The 16,156-nt window shown below is 44.4% G+C and overlaps 1 long non-coding RNA gene across 1 annotated transcript; it reads right to left on the reverse strand.

Annotated features, from left to right (window-relative positions):
• Positions 1–2,517: 2,517 nt before the first annotated feature.
• LOC135375767 (uncharacterized) lies at positions 2,518–3,739 on the reverse strand. Its single transcript, XR_010417386.1, has 3 exons — positions 3,645–3,739; positions 2,833–2,880; positions 2,518–2,763 (listed from the first exon to the last, which is right to left on the reverse strand). It is a non-coding gene; the product is annotated as an uncharacterized LOC135375767 (long non-coding RNA).
• Between the last annotated feature and the right edge of the window lie 12,417 nt (positions 3,740–16,156).

Genomic DNA, 16,156 nt, shown 5'->3' on the forward strand with positions numbered 1-16,156 from the left:
TTGTCACGGGAACACGTTTTATTCGTAGGTACACGATCAGTTATTTTAGTCTCCTGTGTGCAGAGTTGTACGTAGCGCGTTACTAGTAATTGCGTTACTAGTAATCAATTACTTCAGTAAATTTTAACGTAATCAATTAATTTTGTGAGCAAGTAATTTTCCAAGTAATCTGATTACAATTTTCGGTAATCAATTACTGAGTAATCGATTACTTTTTTAACCTTCTGTCAACAATGGCAACTCTTTTCAGCAAGCCCGATCTTCGACTGAAGCAATGACGCAGAGGTCACTGTGACGGCCATCTCTAGTCCTCACGTGTCCCATGCGGACCACAGTAATACGATAATTCCTTACAACCGCGACCTACTGGAGCAACAGTAACAATAGTAACAAAACGAAGCGGATGTTTCAACGCCTATACGGTCGTTCTCATCTGGGACAGGAGGCGAGACAATTTAAAAGTAACGGGAAAAGTAACGCGTTACATTTCTAATCGGTAACGGTTACATTTTTGATGAAATAATTTGTAACGGTAAAGAATTACTTTTTGCGCAGTAGTAACAGTAATTGTAATCAATTACTTTTTTCGAGTAACGTGTACAACTCTGCCTGTGTGTGATCGAGTCATGTCGAATCGGGACCTGGCACTGTGCCGCAGATTCATTTCATATCCTCTGTTGTTGCACAGCTTTGTGGCAAAAGTTTACGGAACACGGCGCCTACCCATTTCTTCATAGGAGCGTCCCCAAGTGAGCAATCACGAAGAGGTCGAATAAGAAACGGGTGGCCGGCTATTACATCCATCTCTCAGTATGTGTGCCTACTCCTGCTTGCTGCTAGGTTGTCGCTCCATTGGAGAAATTCTGCACACAGGTGTTGCGTAAACTTTTGTCCCAAGCTGTAGGAATCTGATTAATGGTGTGCTGGGTCGTTAGTTACACGTGTGGTAGTGGGTCAGTTCGTGTAGAGCCTTTCGGAGCCTTTTGTGTATTTCAGACGTCGTGGAGGTGGTCAGCCCACGTAGACTATGCACCCGTCTAGACTGACCAAGGGTAGGTTAGGAGAGCCTTCTATATTTTTCATGCGTTGTAGAGTGGGTCACTTCACGTGGGATATGCACTCGTTGAGAGTGAACAGAGTTTATGCCTGTACACCCTATTACGTATTTCGCACTCTCGGGGTGGGTCGGTTCATGTAGAACATATGCACCCGTCGAGATTGGCCAAGGTCAGGTAAGGACTGCCTTTTATGAATTTTTTACACTTTCGAGAGTGGATCAGTTTATGTACGGATACGAACACATAGAGACTGACCAAGGTTAGGTCAGGGGGGGGGGGGGGCCTTTTATGCATTTCGCACGTTGGGAATTGGGTGAGTTCATGCAGAATATGCACCCGTCGAGACTGACCAAGGCTAGGTCAGGTGAAGGTTCTCCTGACCTAACCTTTGTCAGCCTTCACGGTTGCATATTCTACATGAAGCGGCCCACACCCCAACTTGTGAAACAGGCACTCCTTACATAACATTGTCAGTCTCGACGGATGCGGCGTGTCGCCAAGTGAAAGAAAACTCGCCCTTAGTACGCTCAAGATCATCGTTGTTCAGAATATGATATTGTCCTCTTTGCAGTAGATTTATTCTTTCTCGAGATTTGCACGCGCCTTTCCGCGACAATCTGGATGTATACGATAACTCCTAGAAAAAGGCTCCACTCTTCTGTGAATCGATAAATGCATCGTTCGGCTGAATGGTTGATGGCGAGAGTGTTACGCAGCACAGGGGAGGCATCCAATGTATTCCTCCGTAGACGAAAGCGTGCTGGGCGAACGCAATGCACCCTGGACAGGCCCTGGTCGCACGTCACAGCAAACGTCAAGGCGCACGTGACCTTAAAGATGGCGGTGCCCGTGATCGGCGGCCAAACCGTTTGTAAACAGTGCGGTTGTTGTTTCTGGACGACGTTTTGGATGTTTTTCGACCACGGTAATTATTTTTATCCGATAATCTTGCAGTAAAACGCGCAGTTTTGCACACAAAGCCTCGTATTGTTGACTTCCAAAGATGTGATGACGACTGCGCGTTAAGATTTACCGAGTCGTTGCCATGTACCAAGGTGCCATGTGCCATGCTTGGTACTAAGGAGAAATGGGCTACCATGTTGCGGAAGAAGCACCGCATAGTTTACGCTAGCAAAATGCGATAATCTCTTGGTGTTATGACGGCGAAAATATGTCGGTAAGCGGCAAAACGACGTATAAACAAAGTCACGTGACCTGAAAATGACGTTTTCTATGACGTGCGACCAGGACAAGATGGCAGTTTTGCCAAAAGCACCCGCTTGAGGGTAGTTACAACAATGGCGGGTTTGTGTCACCCCTGTGTTACGCAGTAAGGTTGGGTTTTCAGACCCCATGTGTTGTTATCGCTGCACGGCGTGCATTTGTGCAGGCGCACGGGATACGATGTAAATGCAGTCGTACAGAAAATCGAAAGAGAAATAAACGAACGACGAAAATGTCTGCTGCTTAGTACAGTTTATTTCCCGCAAAAGTTCCCGCCACCCAAGATCATGTTGGTAAAAGAGAATACCAGGGTCTCTTATTTCGTATACGTGCGAATGATCATTTCGTAGTTAAAGGTTGCCGGTCAGCCATGTTGTTCATCCAAGGTAGCAGTCCAAGCAGTCGCTTTTCCTTGTACATTTGCCATTGCAATTGGTAACAATCGGAACACAAACGCAGAGCTCGATGTCAATTTGACGACCTGCAAAGGGAAACGTCCTCACAATGATGGCTATACGGTAACGTCGTTAATAATTCCAAAGGTCCTTACGTTCAAGCTCGTGTCCTTCAGGTGCCGCTTCACTGGCGACAGATACACCTTAAAAAGAAAGGGAAATTTTGAGTTTCTCGCACTCTCAAGTTCCCCCCAAACTTGGATCCCACCAGGTGAGCTGTTGCGTCACGCGCTTTCGACAGCTTGTTACGCGTCCTGAGCACCTGTTCACGTGACTACCTCATCTCTCTAAACGTGTTACCGAATGACGAGGAAAGCCTTCGTGTAGAAAACTTTCTGCTGTCTTAGGGCGAAGGACATGTTCAAGGAAAAAGGAAAGGATAGGGGGGGGGGGGGTGTATATCGCCGTTTTTCAGTGGGTTCGGAATAAGTCTCAACCTAACTCAAGCTGAATTATCCTGGAGCGATCGGCTATGGGTAAAAGGCGGGGATAAAAACCGTAGTTCGGAACCCGCCAATGTTTCCAACACCGTGTGTTCTTTTCAATGGTTTACCCAGAATTCTAAGCGTGGATGGGTGTTGGAAAAAGTGGGTGGGGGTGCGTCATTATCATAGTTACGTTATCATAACATATCATCACTGACATGTATCTAAACCAGAAATCGTAAAGGCACCCCCTGTAGGGGATACACAGGTCAAAAAGTTAGTGGGTGTCACTGAACATTTGGGCGGTGTTAGGGGGGTGCAGGAGGTCTTGATAAATTACTGGTTCTTGTGCTATCCTAGGACATCTCCTCCAGCTATAGTAGAATAATTGTCAGTTGAAAACAACCGCAGCTCTCATAATGAAGCTTTTGGTTTGATCAAACTTTCACATTATCCTATATTAGATCCCATATTAGTATTACCAAAGAGGAGGACGAAGACAACAGCGAAACGTAGAGGCGTCATTGTGTCCACGAAGAGATCGTTGAAACTTTCCTGGAGAAAGAGAATAAAAGAACTTGTTTGTTTGAAGTCCTCAGAAATTGTTTTGGTAGAAACCTCACTTCCTCCGATACAGCCATGTGTAGTTTCAACGAAAGTGAAAAATGATGAAAGAAATATTAAACACGTATGTGTTTGTCCTTCGATATATGTGTTCCAGCCTCAGAACATGACTTGCGAGTTTCGCATCTGAAGTTAGGGTTCTAAAACTTTGACGTTGACGTTGAAAATACGCTTTTCGCCTGTTGTGCTTTTCTGATGATAAATGGACACTATTACAGGAGTCTTTTTTCCAACGCCCTCGTTTTTCAGAGTCATCTTTGAGTTGAGATATTTTGAGGGAGGAACAGACCGACGTCTTATCATATCACAAACGTGGTAGGGTTAGAACTGTGCCAAAGGAGTCGTGGTTATGAAGTGATTAGATGTATTCAATTGCATTACACCACATAATAATCAACGCAAAGCAATGCAAACAGCAAACCATGCTATGTAGTACAGGAAGTAATGAAGAGCGGTTATCTCTCAAAGAAGTGCTTACCTGTATAGAGAGGATACTGCAGATGTGTGTAGACTACAGAAACTGCCTGGCTTTTATATAGGACACTCCATACAGGCTACGTGATTCCATTATACTTCATAAATCTCTGTACGTGGACCGTTCCAGTAGGTTTTTAATGAGATTTCTGAAAAGTCCTCGACGAGAATTGACTTTCCAGTAAGTACCTTGTACATGGCATTTCCTTTGCAAGCACGCGTTCACAGCCACATGTGCACGTGGGATATAAACAAAATTCGACGCCAACCGTAATTAAGATTATGGCCATGACCGAGATAGGGATTCAGATTATACAGAGCGTGGAAACTGTTGTGTGCTGCATGGATTCGCAGAATACGCAATTAACACGTACACGAACAAAAAAAAGGAGGGATGACACACAGCCACGTGAACCCAACATGTTAGAAAAAAAAGACGCGTGTTGCTTACTACGTATTCGAAGGAGGAGAAGAAAAAGTAGAAAGAAACAAGGATGGCAAAGTGTAAAATACGAAGCGACGCCGTGCAAAACTATGCGATAACCTCCTAACTGAGGTTTCTCGTTTCCTGTTGTTGTACTTTCCGATGCATTCCCCATTCAAATTAGGGAGAAGAAAGAAAGAAGGGTGTGAAAAGGGGGTAACTTCTATAGTTGACACCGACGTCAACATGGCGTCTAATAAAAGGTGTAAAAAGTGGTGGTAAATGAAATCATCATTTATCCAAATCACTTCAGAAACGCGTACGCCCCCGTGGCTGACCGAATCAGAAGCGGGAAAACCTGCTACGCGTGGAAGTTCTGTTGTGATAGTCATGTAGCAGACAGAACTTCGCAACCTTTTAGTCACAACCTATAGTGACAACCAGTGATGGCCACTAACTACTTCTACAGTAGTTTAACTATAACTACTAACTACTTTGCGATTGAGTAGTTTAACTAGTAGTTCAACTACTTTTCAGGGGAGTAGTTAAAACTACTTCTTTAACTACTGCAATGTAGTTTAACTACATCTATAACTACTTAACGTTGTCCATCAACACCAATCCCTTGTAGTGTTCTTGGGCACCTAAATACGAATCACAAGCAATGATAAACTTTGGCTCAAGCCATTGCAACGATCGTCAAATACAAAGCTTGCGGCGAGATTCTTTCTGTGCCTACGCGATAAACTAAGTTGCAGAATTATTTCACAGCAAATGAGGCTTCATTAGACAAGCATTAAAAGTGAAGATTTAGTACACATGCACGAGACAATTGCTCTGCTCCTCCGTTCTCATCAAACCAGTAGCACATAGTAAAAGTCGGCAGCACAATCGTGCTGTAAAGCTTGCGGCAAAATCGGAAGTAGTTGGCGTCTTCAGTAACCTAACTACTGTAGTTAACTACTTAAAATAGTAGTTTAACTAGTAGTTGCCACTACATTTCTGCAAGTAGTTGATAACTACTTTTTAACTACAATCAGGTAGTTTAACTAGTAGTTTAACTACATGTAGTTAACTACTGGCCATCACTGGTGACAACTATTACCTTCTAAGAGGTGTAACTGCTCCATCCATTTTCCTAAAAGTGTAGGGAGAAAAGTTAAAGGTCTCCCTTGTGGTGCAACGAGAGATAACATATCAACTTGGAAGAAAATGCTGGGATAATTTTAAATTGGGAGTTTATGGTTTTCAGGTTCGGGTCAAATGTAGGAGCATAACTGCAATGAGTTATGTAATGCTAGAGGAGAGGACAACGCGCTGTGGTGTTTGGCCTAAGAACAACTACTTTGGCGACACAATGCGTTTTGGTCAGATTCTTTCCCTGAAATCAGACAACTTTCTCAAGGGACTGCGCCGCTCGTGCGGTGTATCTCCCTGGGCGCAGACAAAAGCTCACCGGACAAACGTTTACGCTCGTAACTTTCAAGGCGAACATAAGGTCACCGTTTTACTTGCTTCTTGTTTTCCAGCTGCTTTATTTATTGCACTGGCCACTAATAAAAATATTTAAGACAGGTGAATCAAAGCCTCCTAGGTATTTGGGTAATTGCATTTTAAATTGACCAAGGTCCGCCGATGACATTTTTTGTAAATGACCTTAAGTGAAGACGAAAGCAGTTTCCCGGAGCTTCCTACGATCAACCAGTGCACAGATGGAGAGGGGGTAAGGTGGCGCCGTCTTCGCGAAGTAATTTTTTCTCGCGACTTTCCAGCCTTACTGATGCAACTTCATTCGCATCACAGCCCTCATAGCTAGCACAGGTAAAGTCTGGGAACTCTAGTATACCTGTCCAGAGTGAAAACGGTTTCACTTTAAAGGCACGCTGAAGAAAAAATGTCGAAATCAGCAGATATGACAAAAATTTCACGTTTCCCGCAGGCAGTGCTTCCCAAATTTAAATTTCATTAAAAAATTCACACCATGTGCAGCATTGGCAAAACTGTTTCAAAAGTTGTTGCTATACTTGGCTACATAACGTAAGTCAGTACTCAACTCACAGTCACTGCAACGGCACATAAAAAGGGTTTCACGTAAATAAGAATGCCGACGTGGACATGTCCACAACTAAGTGTCATCGGAAGGAGATCGAAGGCCCTGTGAAATGGGAAACGCGCGATGGCGTGCCACTCGAAAGTGGAGTCGGAGTGAAGGTCGCAACGACGAGACCTGGGCACAGAGAAAAATTCGCTGCGTTCACCCTACTAAAATAGTGCAACATATTTTTGCAGCTGGATTTAGGGGATACGTTGGCCTTTCAGTAACCGCAAAATTATCGGAATAAGTATTGCAGGGGCTGAGGTATGCCATAGCAAACATCGGCAATTTTCTGCTCTCACCTAAATTTACGGACATTTCTTTCGGCAACAAAACGCGTTAGAATAGTTTTCTATATATTGAACGATGGAGGAAAGATGGCAATTGAAAGCACACTTCATTTATGAATATGTGACTTGCCGTCGAGAGGCAATGAGCGCTAGAAAACGTGCAATTTTTGTCATATCTGCTGACTTTGGCATTTTTTCGTCAGCGTCCCTTTAAAGTGACACCGTTTTCACTCCCTGCAGGTATACTATAGTACCCAGACTTTACGTGTGCTAGCTATGAGGGCTGTGATGTGAATGAAGTGGCATCAGTAAGGCTGGAAAGTCGCCAGAAAAAATTACGTCGCGAAGACGGCGCCACCTTACTCCCCTCTCCGTCTGTGCACTGGTTGATCGTAGGAAGCTCCGGGAACCTGCTTTCGTCTTCACTCAAGGTCATTTACAACATATATTTTTTTCACTGAAATGAAAAAATGTCATCGGCGGACCTTGGTTAATTTAAAATGGAATTACCCAAATATGTAAGAGGCTCTTATTGACATGTCTGGTTGCAATACAGCTCTTCCGAAATGGGTTGAAAATCGTACATTTTTTTCTTAGAGTGTAGTCTCTAACTTGTTTTTATTAGCAATTCTTTCGTTGATTCTTCGTGGTCGTGATTGTGTGCATGTCCACAGCCGCAGGTTTCGTCCATTAAAAAAAAAACACAACTTATGGACGTCTTTTTGAACGAGGCGGACATACGACAGCTGATTCTAAAACTAAATAGTCAAGAATTTCGCGCACGCTGCACAGCTGTGAGAATGCTACTGCGTGCCCAGTGCTACCAAGTACTGCGTACCCAATGACTGTTTGTTGTGTGTCCATTGTAGGGTCGTTTACGTGGGGAAGCAGACGTCTCACTAATGAGCAACTACAGTCGTGCCTCGTTAATATGGACACTTTCGTCCCCACCAAAATCATCCATAAAGTGAATCGTCCATATTATCGAATACCGAGGAAATGACAAAAAATAGTGCTTTATTTAAAAAAAACGCATCCAGAATTAGTGCCTGCTTGCAGATATACTTGGTTGCACATCGATTTAAGAGCGGCAAAATGTCGGCAACATGTAGACGATGCAGCTCAACACCATTGCCGTCAAAGAATTGAAGACCCGTTTGTAGTCCCAATTGAGCCATAGCAGATGTGGCCGCAGACTTGGCGTTGCTAAAGTCGTCGACACCCAGAGCCTGACAACTGCACCGCATCTGTTCTCACAAGCTGCTGAGAGCGACTGCACTACTAAAAGCACAACTCCTTGCACGAGGGTCAATCACCCGTGGACGTCATGTCGGAACAGTCATGCCGTCATATGACATTTTCCGGGCCATTCGTGTCCACAAATAACCGCCTTTGCTCTTATAGTTCTCATGGACAGCTGTGAAAGAGATGGCATAACTCCCTTTGTACAACGAAACGTTCTACTTTCGACAGCTCTCCCGTAGAATGATGAGACGTTTGCCCTCCATATCGATACCGTACATAATAACGAGACAAAAATACGTGGACTACATATGGTTTCTACCTTGCTGGAACCATTCATTGTCCGAAAAGCGAGTTTACATATAAACGAGACCCAATTGCATTGGAAAAGTTTGATCTTCACAAAAGTCGTCCATAATTCGAGTTGTCCATATTAACCAACCACGATTGTATTCGGGTGCTGGGTCATAAAACAGTTTGCCATTTATTTTAGATGTCCCGTTATTACTGTTCACTCATCTCAACAATAAAATATGCCAAACCACTGACCGATTTTCAGTTATGAGAGCACACGCTTCGATAAATCCCTATTCAATTCTACACATGCGCCCTGCGAATTAATTTTCGCCGTGTTTGTGTTAAGCCAGATTTTTCGCATAATTAAATTTGTACTTTGGCAACCCAGTGCACCGGAGGAGCCACTAAATATTCCAGCGAACCGCTTCATTCGCGACACACGAGCAACAGGTACGTTATTATTCACTTCATTCCCCGCGTTCATTTTCCCTTTAACACCACGTAGCTGCTGTAAACATCCTGCTGCATATCGTACACGTGCTTCAGCAACTTTCTGGGAAATAATTTGTCAATCCTTTCGACTTCGTCGTAACCGTACAACAGACGACACGTGGCAACGGCACACCAACTGGGCCACTGCTTAATGAGTGTCGTCTGCTAGGAAGCGGCTGCGTTTTCAAAATGTCGGCGCTGACACACAAGCTTTGTAACGCCACCTGGTCTAGCGCAACAGGCCTTAGCACGTGTGTGCTGGGGTCCTCTCTGGAGCTTAAATACCGGGAAATGAATGCCACGTACGCGGTGCTTTCTGGCAAAGGCAATCCTCGTCGATGATTTTTCAGAAATCTCATTTAAAACTTCCCGAAGGCTTCAGGAACAGGATTTTACGAAGGTCAAAAGAAGCACGTGCGCTTGGAGTGTCCTATAAAAGCCAGGACAGATCCTTACAAACAACTGGAATGTTTTTCTTTTCTACTATAAAGTTACTTTCCGACCTTTCCTATAACTTGGTCTTCGTAGATATTATCCAACCGACACTTCGCCATAGCCACCTATCGGCACGACCCTGCACTCTTAAAAATGAACTTCACCACATAGCACTCTCCTAGCCAACCATCATCGTGAGTGACAGCCAGACTTGTGCGTAACGCATTACTAGTAATTGCGTTACTTGTAATCAGTTACTTTTTTGAGTAATTTTTCGAGTAATCAGTGAAAAAACGGCCCCGGGGGTGTAGGACGCCGTGGGGTGCAGGTCCTACACCCCCGGGGCCGTTTTTTCACGGCGTGCTGAAGGACGGCTGCAACACAATCTTAAGAATAAACTTCACCACATAGCACGCTGAAGGCCAACCATTGCACAGAGTGATACCTATGCCACTCTTGATTTGTGGAAAACGCGAGACGTACGCCTTTTTGTGACAATTAACATTTCTGCATAAGTGTCATAAAAAGGCGTACGCCTCCCGTTTTTAAAAAAAATCAGGGGAGAGAACGCTGTCACCTGTCACTCACAATGATGGTTGGCTAGGAGAGTGCTATGTGGTGAAGTTCATTTTTAAGAGTGCAGGGTCGTGCCGATAGGTGGCTATGGCGAAGTGTCGGTTGGATAATATCAACGAAGACCAAGTTATAGGAAAGGTCGGAAAGTAACTTTATAGTAGAAAAGAAAAACATTCCAGTTGTTTGTAAGGATCTGTCCTGGCTTTTATAGGACACTCCAAGCGCACGTGCTTCTTTTGTCCTTCGTAAAATCCTGTTCCTGAAGCCTTCGGGAAGCTTTAAATGAGATTTGTGAAAAATCATCGACGAGAATTGCCTTTGCCAGAAAGCACCGCGTACGTGGCATTCATTTCCCGGTATTTAAGCTTCAGAGAGGACCCCAGCACACACGTGCTAAGGCCTGTTGCGCTAGATCAGGTGGCGTTACAAAGCTTGTGTGTCAGCGCTGACATTTTGAAAACACAGCCGCTTCCTAGCAGACGACACTCATTAAGCAGTGGCCCAGTTGGTGTGCCGTTGCCACGTGTCGTCTGTTGTACGGTTACGACGAAGTCGAAAGGATTGACAAATTATTTCCCAGAAAGTTGCTGAAGCAAGTGTACGATATGCAGCAGGATGTTTACAGCAGCTACGTGGTGTTAAAGGGAAAATGAACGCGGGGAATGAAGTGAATAATAACGTACCTGTTGCGCGTGTGTCGCGAATGAAGCTGTTCGCTGGAATATTTAGTGGCTCCTCCGGTGCACTGGGTTGCCAAAGTACAAATTTAATTGAAAAATCTGGCTTAACACAAACACGGCGAAAATTAATTCGCAGGGCGCATGTGTAGAATTGAATAGGGATTTATCGAAGCGTTTGCCCTCATAACTGAAAATCGGTCAGTGGTTTGGCATATAGCCTTTCTTGTTGAGATGAGTGAACAGTAATAACGGGACATCTAAAATAAATGGCAAACTGTTTTATGACCCAGCACCCGAATACAATCGTGGTTGGTTAATATGGACAACTCGAATTATGGACGAGTTTTGTGAGGATCAAACTTTTCCAATGCAATTGGGTCTCGTTTATATGTAAACTCGCTTTTCGGACAATGAATGGTTCCAGCAAGGTAGAAACCATATGTAGTCCACGTATTTTTGTCTCGTTATTATGTACGGTATCGATATGGAGGGCAAACGTCTTATCATTCTACGGGAGAGCTGTCGAAAGTAGAACGTTTCGTTGTACAAAGGGAGTTATGCCATCTCTTTCACAGCTGTCCATGAGAACTATAAGAGCAAAGGCGATTATTTGTGGACACGAATGGCCCGTAAAATGTCATATGACGGCATGACTGTTCCGACATGACGTCCACGGGTGATTGACCCTCGTGCAAGGAGTTGTGCTTTTAGTAGTGCAGTCGCTCTCAGCAGCTTGTGAGAACAGATGCGGTGCAGTTGTCAGGCTCAGGCGATGTTTCCTTTATTTTCTTCTTTAGATTTCATTCATTTTTTCATTTAAGAGATTACCTCCTGGTAATTGGCCAAAGAAAACAATTCACAAACTGTGATATTGACTGGTGATGATGGTAACTCTCAGCTGTAAGGCCGGAGACAACTGGACGATGTTCCGGAATGAAATCCTCTGACCAACCACCGGGGTATATTCATTAAAAGTTGTCTATAGCATATCAGTATTACTCATCCAGGGTGGATGCGTTCTGTGAGAGTACAATGGTGTTACCCGGATTAGCTCCTGTATGGTCGTTCAACCCGTCGTATCTGGCATCCGCTACAGACACTGCAAAATAGGCATTATTAAAGCAACAACAATCTATGCTTTCTATATGTTTAAGACACGTTGCCATGGACACTCACATGCAACAACGAGGAGCAACAGGAGAAGGATCTTCATGGTTGCGTGATGCTCTTCACCGTGTCAACTGCAATGGGTATGAGAAAGACGAAGATGCATGTTGTTACCAGGATTATGAGGATGCCGAGCAACTCAGAACTAGTTTCTGTCTTCTTTCGAGGGGACACAATTAGTATTATTATTTAAATAGCAATACGTTATTCCAGGAACGCAGAGGTAATACACTTTTGGAAGAAGGTTTCTTCGCTGAGGCGTTTATTTCTTCTCCTAACATCCCTCCTGGGTGTCACTGCCCTGGCAGCAAAAAATATTTGGCCCATATTGGCTGAGCATTGGCTGTATATTGGCCGAAAATGCCGAAAAATAGGACGAGCCCGTATTGGTTCTTGTACCAAGCACACTGTTAAAACAGAACCCCATCGCATAGCACGCTCCTAGCCAACCAGCATTCCGAATGATATCATTCTGTGTCCTGATTTGTTCAAAACATGGGGGAGGCGCCTATCTGGGACAAGTTAATCTGTCCCAGATAGGCGCCTCCTGCCTGTTTTGAACAAATCAATGCACAGAATGATATCATTCGGAATGCTGGTTGGCTAGGAGCGTGCTATGCGGTGAAGTTCTGTTTTAACAGTGCAGCACTGCACGTGACGGAGGTGGAACGCCCTGCTCACTACGTGGTTACCTCTAATAACTTCCCGCAGAGGATATACGCTGTTCGAAAGAGTCAACATCTGGCAGTCACACTTTAACATTCAATGGGTACAGTCAGCTGGTATTGTGAGCTAGAACGAACGGCGTGCTGAAGGGCGGCTGCAACACACTCTTAAAAATAAACTTCACCACATAGCACGCTGAAGGCCAACCATTGCACAGAGTGATACCTCTGTCACTCTTGATTTGTGGAAAACGCGAGGCGTACGCCTTTTTGTGACAATTAACATTTCTGCATAAGTGTCATAAAAAGGCGTACGCCTCCCGTTTTTAAAAAAAATCAGGGGAGGGAACGCTGTCACTCACGATGATGGTTGGCTAGGAGAGTGCTATGTGGTGAAGTTCATTTTTAAGAGTGCAGGGTCGTGCCGATAGGTGGCCATACCACGGGCGCTTGTCCCGCCCTAAAGACCACGTGCCTCCATGTGCACCTGGGAGCGATCGGGAGTACCTGTGACGGGCGAGATTAAAAACACCGGGGGGGATGTGGGCGTGCAATTACGTCACGCTTCCCAGATATGGTGGGAGCGTCTAGAGTCGCTAAATAAGCTTCGCTTCAGAGTATCGACACTGATGTCTTCAAAAGAGAGCAGGAGCGCCATCTTGTTTTCCCACCGCACCGGTACCATCCCCATTTGAGGATCAAAGACGGCTAACATAATGCTCCCTGTGGGATAGAGAAGCGTGTATGATTGTTGCGCGATAATCCACGTATTGTGATTTGTGAACCAGAGCGTCCCGAGGATATCAAGGTGAGCTTAACTGCTCCTTGCAAACGAAAGGAACATGTCACCCGCGCACGATAGATGACATCGGGCGCAAAAGTATGCAGTGCGCGTGGGTAGCATGGCGCGGAAACAAGATGGCGCATGCTCCCTCTTGGAACTCAGTGTCGATACACTAAAGCGTAGCTTATTTATTGACTCTAGCAGCGTCTCAATGCGTACCGAGGACAGGACTTATCTCCCGTTGTGGGACACTGTGGCTGCAGGATGTTTTACGTCCCATTATGGTACACCTCAAATTGCATCTCAGTCTGCACCAACTGATGATCAACTGCATTGAACCAACTGGTACCAAACTGGTGGCAACAGGAAAGTAAACTTGAAGAACTTGGGTTTAAGCTGGGCTGGTGGCCACTGGGCACTACCTGGTTCCAGTTCATGGTGGACAGGTGCCAACTGGGAAGTGTCGGTTGGATAATATCTACGAAGACCAAGTTATAGGAAAGGTCGGAAAGTAACTTTATAGTAGAAAAGAAAAACATTCCAGTTGTTTGTAAGGATCTGTCCTGGCTTTTATAGGACACTCCAAGCGCACGTGCTTCTTTTGTCCTTCGTAAAATCCTGTTCCTGAAGCCTTCGGGAAGCGTTAAATGAGATTTGTGAAAAATCATCGACGAGAATTGCCTTTCCCAGAAAGCACCGCGTACGTGGCATTCATTTCCTGGTATTTAAGCTCCACAGAGGACCCCAGCACACACGTGCTAAGGCCTGTTGCGCTAGACCAGGTGGCGTTACAAAGCTTGTGTGTCAGCGCTGACATTTTGAAAACACAGCCGCTTCCTAGCAGACGACACTCATTAAGCAGTGGCCCAGTTGGTGTGCCGTTGCCACGTGTCGTCTGTTGCACGGTTACGACGAAGTCGAAAGGATTGACAAATTATTTCCCAGAAAGTTGCTGAAGCACGTGTACGATATGCAGCAGGATGTTTACAGCAGCTACGTGGTGTTAAGGGGAAAATGAACGCGGCGAATGAAGTGAATGAAGTGAAGCGCAACGTACCTGTTGCGCGTGTGTCGCGAATGAAGCTGTTCGCTGGAATATTTAGTGGCTCCTCCGGTGCACTGGGTTGCCAAAGTACAAATTTAATTATGCAAAAAATCTGGCTTAACACAAACACGGCGAAAATTAATTCGCGGGGCGCATGTGTAGAATTGAATAGGGATTTATCGAAGCGTTTGCCCTCATAACTGAAAATCGGTCAGTGGTTTGGCATCTAGCCTTTCTTGTTGAGATGAGTGAACAGTAATAACTGGACATCTAAAATAAATGGCAAACTGTTTTATGACCCAGCACCCGAATACAATCGTGGTTGGTTAATATGGACAACTCGAATTATGGACGACTTTTCTGAAGATCAAACTTTTCCAATGCAATTGGGTCTCGTTTATATGTAAACTCGCTTTTCGGACAATGAATGGTTCCAGCAAGGTAGAAACCATATGTATTCCACGTATTTTTGTCTCGTTATTATCAGAGGTGGGGAGTAATGCATTACAAAGTAATGCATTACCGGTAATGCATTACTTTTGAGTAATGAGTAATGGTAATGAATTACATTTTGCCAGCAAGTAATGAGTAACGGTAATGCATTACATTTCGACTGAGTAATGCAGGGTGGCATTACTCATTACTTTTGTCGAATGTTCATTGAGCCACGTGAAGACTGGGAACATCCAGGTTTTCTTCAACCCGCCTTTAACAATGAGCACAGGGCAACAAGGAAAGAGAAAGGCGCGGACTGGGGAATTCTGCAAGGGTTCAACAGTCGGCGGCGTGTGTCACAAGTGTCTACATGATGATATCACCGATTTTCTCCTGTGTGCATTTGGAGTAAAGGCTAATCAGCGAAATAGAAACATAGCCTCTATGAAAGTAACATTTGCTGTAGTGATTCACTGTTTTGGTATGGTACCGTGTTAGTTTCTCTTGTGCTGTCAGAGGTAGTTTTTCTGCCAGTTTTTCTGTAGGCTGGGCTTCATCCGCCGGCTCCATAATGCTAGAAAAGGCATCTGCAATAAATCTTATATATAGTTTTTGCCTATCGGACTTGCTTCTGCGGGGATTTACTGGCACCAATTTGGGGATACTCGGGTGGCTATTGCCTATAGCAAAAAAAGCAAGGGAAAAACTTATTCAAAGCATCTTTGAGGCTTATACCCTAAAACGTAAATGTAATGCCACAGTAATGCCATTACTTTGTTAAAGTAATGACATTACTAATGCATTACTAATATCCAAAAAGTAATGAGTAATGTAATGCATTAGTTTGTTATGCAAGTAATGAGTAATGGTAATGCATTACAAAATAAAAGTAATTTCCCCACCTCTGGTTATTATGTACGGTATCGATATGGAGGGCAAACGTCTCATCATTCTACGGGAGAGCTGTCGAAAGTAGAACGTTTCGTTGTACAAAGGGAGTTATGCCATCTCTTTCACAGCTGTCCATGAGAACTATAAGAGCAAAGGCGGTTATTTGTGGACACGAATGGCCCGGAAAATGTCATATGACGGCATGACTGTTCCGACATGACGTCCACGGGTGATTGACCCTTGTGCAAGGAGTTGTGCTTTTAGTAGTGCAGTCGCTCTCAGCAGCTTGTGAGAACAGATGCGGTGCAGTTGTCAGGCTCAGGCGATGTTTCCTTTATTTTATTATTTAGATTTCATTCATTTTTCTTTAAGAGATTA

Source organism: Ornithodoros turicata, unplaced genomic scaffold, assembly GCF_037126465.1.
Source record: "Ornithodoros turicata isolate Travis unplaced genomic scaffold, ASM3712646v1 ctg00000945.1, whole genome shotgun sequence".
In the NCBI taxonomy this organism is placed as follows: Eukaryota; Metazoa; Arthropoda; class Arachnida; order Ixodida; family Argasidae; genus Ornithodoros; species Ornithodoros turicata.